The sequence below is a fragment of the Pteropus vampyrus genome, unplaced genomic scaffold (assembly GCF_000151845.1).
Source record: "Pteropus vampyrus isolate Shadow unplaced genomic scaffold, Pvam_2.0 Scaffold78, whole genome shotgun sequence".
NCBI classification, from domain to species: domain Eukaryota; kingdom Metazoa; phylum Chordata; class Mammalia; order Chiroptera; family Pteropodidae; genus Pteropus; species Pteropus vampyrus.
In genome coordinates, this window is record NW_011888859.1 from 5,539,127 (window position 1) to 5,547,205 (window position 8,079).

At 55.2% G+C, this 8,079-nt stretch overlaps 1 long non-coding RNA gene across 1 annotated transcript; it reads right to left on the reverse strand.

Annotated features, from left to right (window-relative positions):
• Positions 1-2,620: 2,620 nt before the first annotated feature.
• On the reverse strand, positions 2,621-8,073 carry LOC105293842. Its single transcript, XR_002781001.1, has 3 exons — positions 6,488-8,073; positions 5,014-6,295; positions 2,621-4,218 (listed from the first exon to the last, which is right to left on the reverse strand). It is a non-coding gene; the product is annotated as an uncharacterized LOC105293842 (long non-coding RNA).
• Between the last annotated feature and the right edge of the window lie 6 nt (positions 8,074-8,079).

The window sequence follows — 8,079 nt, forward strand, 5'->3', positions numbered from 1 at the left end:
GGTCGCCCTCTGCTGGGAGAAGCGAGAAGCGCAGCCTCGTGTGGGCCGCGTGTGGGCCCCGGGGTCCCGTCCTGCCGTGATCAGTCCCATGCAGAACCGTGGGAAGACCCCATGCGGGTGGGGGAAACGTGCGAGTGTAGACTGGCCTTGGGAGGGAAGGGCTTCGTGGTGCATCCGAGGAGAGCGGGACAAGCTGACCTTCGCGTCCCTTCGAGATGGGGACGTTTGCCCAGCAGCTCCTCCGTGCCGAGCACACGGGGCGTCAGGAGGTGGAGGAGCAAACATGGACCCAGCTCCTCCAGCAGCGGGCATGTTGCGATAGCGACAGCCAGGCAAACAAGTAAGGCCACCCGCAGCCCCGTGGGGTGGGCCCGCAGCACGAGGGCTTCAGGGGAACGCTGGCAAAGGAGAGAGCCGCTCCGGGGCAGCAGGTGCTGTGCAGCTAACAAGGCCATCGCACGGGTTTCCTGGGGTGGCTTCAGACAGCAGAGATTTATTCTCTCCTAGAGAGTTTTATGCCGGAGGCCTGAAGTTCCCAATTCCAGGTGTCAGGAGGGGCACGCTCCCTGCTGGGGAGGCTCCTGCTCCATGCCTTTCTCTCAGCATCAGGCTTTCCTAGAAATCTTGGGTGTCCCGGGCTCATAAACAAACCGCTCCAGTCTCTGCCTTCATGGTCACGTGACTGTCTTCCCTCTGTGTACCTGTATCTCTTCTCATCTTCTGAGGACCCCAGTCATTTGATTATATCCACAAAGTCTCTATTTCCAGATAAGGCCATATTCCAGGTACAGGGATTAGGACTTCAACATATCTTCTGGGGGACAGTTTTCAACCCACACCGGCATGTTGGGGTGGGCAGGAAAGTCCAGAGGGGACTCTGGGTTCACTCCAGAGGCAGAGGTACCACAGAGGGGGGCTTGATGATCTGGGATGTGGGGACCCGCAGGAGCCAGGGCAGAGGCAGCTTCCTAGGCAGGGGCTGTGATCCTGGAGAGCTGGTCAGGGCGTTTCTACTTCCCCAGCAATCACTGGACTCGGGGACTGCTTGCAGGTTTCGATCAACCCATATACTGTGGGCAGTGGTTTTTCAGTCTCAAAACAGTTTTTAAAAGCTGCATCACTTTTTCTAGTTAGAAGAGTAATCCATGATAACTGAAAAGAAAAACTACAGAATTGTATAAAGATTTTAACAATCACCCAAACCTCAGCACCCAGTGAAAGCTGCATGTAAATAGAAGCGCATGTGTACATAAATGGTTCTGATGACACTGTTCACACTGAGAACAGTGCCACATAGCCAGCCTTTCCGGAGCTGCGACTTCTGCCGGCACTTTATAAATTTAGTTTTGTAGATTTCTTTTTAAGAAGTCTATTCTTCCCTCAAAATTTGGCTGGCAGTTAGGACCTGTGATCTCTGCAAGTGGCAGATGCTTCTCTCATGTGGCCCGGACGACGAGGGAAGTCCCTTCTCCCTAGGCGAGCCAGGCAGGCTTGGCGGAAGGCAGCGGGGAGAACAGGGAACACAACCAGGTACATAAGCAGCATCACTGCCAGAAGCACAAGCCTGTGGCTGAAGGACAGACAGGGTCACACTTCCAGTGCAAAGTGTCCAGAGAGGACAGGAGTGAAGAAAGACCCCAGGGGCCCGGAGGGTCAGGAACAGGGGCAGATTGAGCGTGGACAGGAGTTGAAGGGAGAGGATCTGAACAGAGCTCGGGCATGACCCATAAGCACCAAGCTTTCCTCCCGGTGGTGGGTGGTGGGGACATGACACAGGGCAGCCAGGGGGGCCGAAAGGAGCCAGATGAGATGGGGAAGGGGCGCGTGTGTGTGCACACTTGCTGACTGCTGCTTTTGAAAAACTTTTCTATTTTATTCCATCATTCCATTCCATTCAATCATTCTAATCTGTCATTCTAGTCAATTCTATTTCATGCCATTTCATTCCTTTCTGTTACAACTACTAAATGATGATAGCATTAAATAAATGGTAAAGTATCTAATCCCATAGGCAAAGATTTCAAGAAAATAAAGGCACGTAACAAGGTCTGTTGGTGCCGTCCTCACTCCTCAGCCTTAGGTCAGGAGGTGCCCTTATCCTGAGCCTGGGTATCTTGGGGCCTCTGCTCAAGGAGAACCAGGCTCCCCTCGGAGCTAGTCACAGGGGAAGCCCTGATTTACCTCTCGGCATGCCCTCTCGGCCGGGGCATCCTTCTCTCGTGGCAGAAAGAAAAGGAATGACATCTGAATCTTTTCTAAAGCACAAATTCCCGACGACTGTGTTTCTCTGAGCAGAAGTGACTCTACATTTCCCAGTGTCCCGCTTCGGCTGTTCCCAGCTGGCTAAGAATAATCCCCAAATTTTAAACCATACTTGTGAAGGCTTAAGTGAGGTGCGACAAACAGCCACAGCTCGAAGAAACAATGTTTACAAACTTTTCCCTTAAAAGTCTTCCGTCCTGAGTCCAGGATCAGGGCAACGCAGGATTTTTCACAAAAACAGAAATTTTAAAACGTGTTGGTGCATAAAATGTTCTGTGCCAAATTTATCATAAACGCCAAGTCAGGACTTCAGATAACTCCAGAAACAAGAAAGCAACAATGGGAAGATTTCAGCGGTGTTTATTTCTATTTATAATTCATACCCTGTCAGCTTCTAAACAGGATTTGAGGCAGCCTCCAATAAAAGATGTGCCCAACAAGGTTGCTAAAATGGGAATAGAAAATTGAAAACTCATGCAGAAGGAGGAGGAAGCAAAGAAGGTGACAAAATCACTATGACTCAAGGCTAAACTCCGTGCTGAGCTTTTCGGTTGCTAGCGCGAGGGTGGAGGCATGAAGCCCTGGGAGGTGTCATTCCTGGAGGAAAAGTCGCAAGCAGCGCGTTAGCTCTGCAACGGACATCGACGTGTCTGGTGCTGCCTTCATGTGGTGGCAGCGACAAGGGCCTCTGAGGAAGGTGGCAGGAGTGTCCAGCTCCGCAGCCTGAGGCTGGAGGGGCAGGTGCAGCAGGACATAGGGCACGGCTGGGAGAGGTCTGGCCTAGTGGGGCGCAGGTGGCACGAGGGGACCTGCCTGGCCCCGGCCTCCTCCCTGGTCCATCTTCTCCCGAGAGGCCTCCCCCGCCTCTGTCCATGCCCTTGGGCCCCAGGAGCGGCAAGCGGGTGCTAGTGGAGGGCTAGGGGACCCTCGGATGGTCAGCTGGGTGTCCAAGCAAGGCCCTTGCAGTGCCCAGGGGAGCAAGGGCTGAGGGAGGAGAAAGGGGCAGCCGTGGGTCTAGGGCCACCCCGCCCTCCACCCCCACGTCCTGGAGGATCTCTGGGGAGTCAGAGTTCTGCCTTGAACCAGGTTTCCAGACTACCTGTCAAGAGAGACTAAACAGATTTCACTTCCCAGCTTGCCCACTTGATTTCTGCCTGTCACACAGACCGGTGCGCAGGCATTTGGCACAGTGGCCTCCACGAGGGTCAGCCTCAGGCCCTGCGAACGCACTGACTTAGGGCTGAGATGGACACTAGGTCCAAGTCCGCCACCGTGGAGACGGAGTGGAGGGCTCTGTGGGCCAGATCTGCGTTTCTCAGATGTGCGGCCTTGGGAAAAGCGTCCTAACCTCCCCAGGCCGCCATGTCCCCCGTCTCCCGGACCGTTGAGAGGGTTAAATGTGTCAATACATGCAAGTCTCAGAAACGCCACACAAGGGCCATTCTTATTACTACAGGGGCATCTCGGAGGCATTGCAGCTTCCGTCCCAGATGGCCGCAAAAAATCGAGCATCAAAATAAAGCCAGTCATCATCCTTTCGCTGGCAGAGGGTCTTGCCTTCACTTTATGAAAACAAAAACAAAAACAAAACAAACAAACAAACACACAACATCTACGAAGCACAATGAATCGGAGAGCAGTCAGAGTCCTGCCAGTGCTGGGTCAGTGACCGTCCCTCACTAAGCGGGTCTCATCTACGTCTCCCTCCCAGCGGGACCCAGAGTACGGGATCGGACGCTGTGCCCAGCGGCTGGAGGTCACTGCAGGGGCCTTTTGGTGCTGCCAGCAGTGGGACCTGACCCCACGTTCTCTGACCCCAGCTGATTCCTACCTCTTGAATTTTGTCAACGGGAAGGTGCAGTGGTCCGTCCCTCACTGTCACACCAGGGCCTGAGGATGGTCCCCGGGATGGTGCTACCCTCCCGTCCACAGCCGCCTCGTGGTTCAACATCTGCCCTAGAGAGACATGGCCGGCCCTACGCCGTTACAGCTCTGCCTTCGCTGTCACCTTCTCTCTTCTAAAATGATTACAGTTAGCATCGGTGAGACCTACTAAAGTGCAGTCCACAGTCTACACTCCGAGTGCTCCCAGACCCCAGTGGGGACACAGGGCTCAGAAATGTCTGGTCATTCGGGTTTGGGCTCTGCCGCCTCCTGCTGGCCACCTGAGGCAGGTGCCTGCCAACGCTGGCCATGGTGCCTCCTTCCTGTCCATTATCCACAGCCAGATCATCCTCCCTCTGCCTCTGCAGGACACTGAGAATGCTTAAAGGGGGACCCTAATCGTCATCATGTCCCCACCTAGTGTCCACCAGGCACTTAATAATTATGCTTTAGATGAATGAATGATGGAAAGGAAATACCAATTTTATAAGGTCACAAGCTCAGCAAACGTCATGGACTTCCCACTGTGTACAGGCAAAGTCCCGGCTTCTCTGCAGCCACGGCCTTTTATAAACAGACTCGCTTCCCACCCCCACCCCGTCCGCCAGCTCGCTGGCCCGGCCTGGGCTCCCGGGCCTCCTACGAGCCTGCCTTCCCCGGCTCCACCTCCATCTCCTGCCCCTTCTAGGCCATTCTCTCAGACGAGGTCTGCAGGGAAGGACTCTCGTCCACGCGGTCCCCTCCCCTCCTGTCATGGTCCATGCTGTCAGCTCGGCTAGCTGACATCTGCTGACTTTGTCTCCCTCCCCAGTCTCCCTCATAAACGACTTGGGCACGGAGACCGGCCAGACACTTCTAAGTACTCACCGCCGACTTCTGAACGGCCCGAGGGGCCTCTGGGGTCCTGCTGACTCTAACGTATCTGGTGTTTGTTTGTGCCCGCTCCCTGGGGCGGGGAGTGGAGGTGCTCATTGCACAGTGGCCGCCTGGATGACAGTAAAGATCCTGCCCAGGAGAGCAAAACAGGTGACGGGAGAGAAGGCGCAGAGCTGGGGCTGGGAGGGCGACAGTGACCAACGTGGTCTCGGTCCCGTGAGCGCAGTTGCCTGGGAGGTGTGAGAAGCAGGAAGAGGGGAGGGCGGCTGTCACAGAAGCCTGAGAAGGTTGTTTGTGGCAGCAAGTGGACAATTAGCAAAGACGCTTCCTGTGACACCTTTAGTCTTGAGCACCCACAGAGAAGAGGGCTGAGGGCTCAGACTGGGGTCCTGAACCAGCAGCCCCTGCATCCCCTAGGACACGTCAGAAATGCAGATTCTCAGGCCCCACCCTAGACCACTGGGAGGACTCATAGGCCCTGTCCACTCCGACATGGGGCATCTGAGCCTTCCTTTGCACCCCTAGATGCCCAGTGGTCCCCAAACACTCAGGGGTGTGCTGGGTACAAGGGGGGACTGTCCTCCAGATGGTGCCTGGCTTGCTGGCTGTTGTGGCCTCTGGAGCCCAGGACCAAGGGGGCTCACCTACTGGGTGACAGGCGAAAAGTGGGCCAGATCTGGAGGTCCAAGCATCGGGGGGACCCTGACCGGATGTGGGAACAGTGTGCTGTAGGAGGACCATTCTGGGGTCACTTACTGTGAACTAATAACGTTGAAGGCTGTGTGCCAGGAGCATGAGCTGGGCGGTCTCAGGAGCTGGCCGCTCTGTCAAGCATGGGTCATTTGCCCAAAGTCATCGCAGCTGCGAGCGAGGGGTCAGCTTTGGGGCTGAGGTTGGGATGTGGAGGATGCTTGCGGGGGGTGGGGTGGGGGGTGAGGGGGCAGGTGGGGAAGCAACTGGAGCTAAAGGGGCTCAGATCTCCCCTCCCCCACCAGCGGCCCCTGAAACCCCTCGGGGAGGGTGGCCTGGTTACATGGGTGCTGCTGTGTGATTGTGAAGAATCTTTAAAATATTTATAATGGGGCTTGTCATAAAGGAGTTTTAGTTGTAAAGAATGTACGTTGCCCTATCGCATACTGAAGAGAGACCTTTAACAACTGGCCATGAGCAAGGACAAGGAAGGGCACTCCTAGCTGAGGACCGGGCACTGGGTAGACCTCACGGGCCACTCTGGGGATCCCGGAACAGGATCATCCATCGACACGTCCTTGTTCTGAAAGAAAAAGAGAAAAAGCCAAGGCTAATTTAGTCTGCCCCCACGCTGCTCACTCGAGTTTCCTTTTGGAGAGCTAGGGCTGGTCCCGGGGTGGGACCCACCCACCCACGTGAACCCTGGAGGACACCCCAAGAGGTTCTGCAGGGGCTGGTGGGGAGCACTCAGAGGAACACGAGAAGCCATCCAAACCTGGGGACGCTGAACCTCAGCCTTGACCTTCTGCCAGCTGAGAGGTCGGGAAGGCTTGCCCAGGTCGGAGTAAAGGTCCCTTTGCTTATGGATAGGGTCGCACTCACAGCTCGCTTTTCCAGGTGTTCCCGGAGTGGGGGTGGGGGGGGGACTTGGCAGATAGAAGTAGATGGAGAAAGCCCACGTGAGTCAGGAGATGGCGGTCAAGAGTGGGGTGTGGCGTCACCTTCTGGCAACCTTGGAATCACATAAAGAGGGAGGTGGAGAGGGGAGGGGGCAGCTCGGGGTGGGGGGCGCGTGTGCCCCTCGCCCCGCTGGAGGTGCCTTGCATTTAGCCAGGGAGCACCTGAAGTTACGGGTGTTTTTAGGAATGTTTTCTGGGGCAGACCAAACACACGAAGGCATCGAGAGATGCCCGCCTCCCGGGACTCCACCTGACTCAGGAATTGACCACTGTCCTGACCGGGGAGGCTGCTGTTTTGGAGAAGGTGTCTGCCTCCAGCCTGCCCCACCACTGACCACCCTGGATGCGATCCCCGACCCGCGTGGGGGTGGCATAGCTCTTGTGCCACCGAGCAGCTACTAGGAGCAGGCAATTTAGAAGCTGGGAGCCACCAAGCCACCGGGATGGCTCAGGGCCCATAAGAGCTGTTTTTCACCCCAGTTCTTAGCCGGGGCGTGGAGTGTGGCGGTGCACATGGACGCCGGAAGGGCCGATACTAACCCGTCCCCCGAACTTATCTCATAACTCGTATCTGCTGTCTCCCCGCAGATACGGCTCAGGAAAACCAACCGACCTCAGGGTTTGTCACGCTAGGGAATTAATGTGCGATGCACTCAGCTCAGAACGACTTAGTGACCAGTGAAAAAGTAAAGCTGTCAGGCTGACGCTTACATCAAAGGCACAAATTGGGTAGATTAGGTAGAATTACTGGACTTCTTTCTAGGACATATTGGGTTCACAGGGAAGTGGATGGTGGATTGGTTTCCAATTTCTTCCATGAACAACTCTGTGCCCAGGTGACCTGAGCCCACGGTGTTCCCGTGTGCCTTCTCCTCCTCCATGGTCTCAGAGTGGAACTTTAGCTCAGGTTCTCTGGCTACAGAATAAAACTCTCCAGCCCAGAGCTGAGGGAGGAGCCTTTTCCCACCCAGCATTGCCAATGTGACCAATGGGAAGAGAGGGGGCTCTGACATGAAGTGAGAAGTGGCAGGGATTTTTTTTTTTTGTTTTTTGTTCTTGAAGAATGCTCCCCCATCTGGGGGCCTGAGCAAGTCCTACACAGCGAGGCTGCCACCTCCTCCTTGGCTGGATACAAGGTCACCCTGAGTAATATTTGTGTCGATGCATCTTCATCCTATCTGTTTCTTCCTGCTCAGTAGGTCAGAGCTGGTGAATGCATTAGGATCTTGCTTTCCATTTTAATGTCTGGAGCATCGACCTCTGCGAGAGCCCAGGACCCAGAAACTGATTTTTCATCCTTCTGATGTGCTTTGTACTTTCTTGAGTTTGGTGGCCGAGGTAAATGTGGGTGACATGGATGAGAAGGCCACTGTCGGTTTCTCCAGGAGCTGACTGTGTGGGCTTAGAC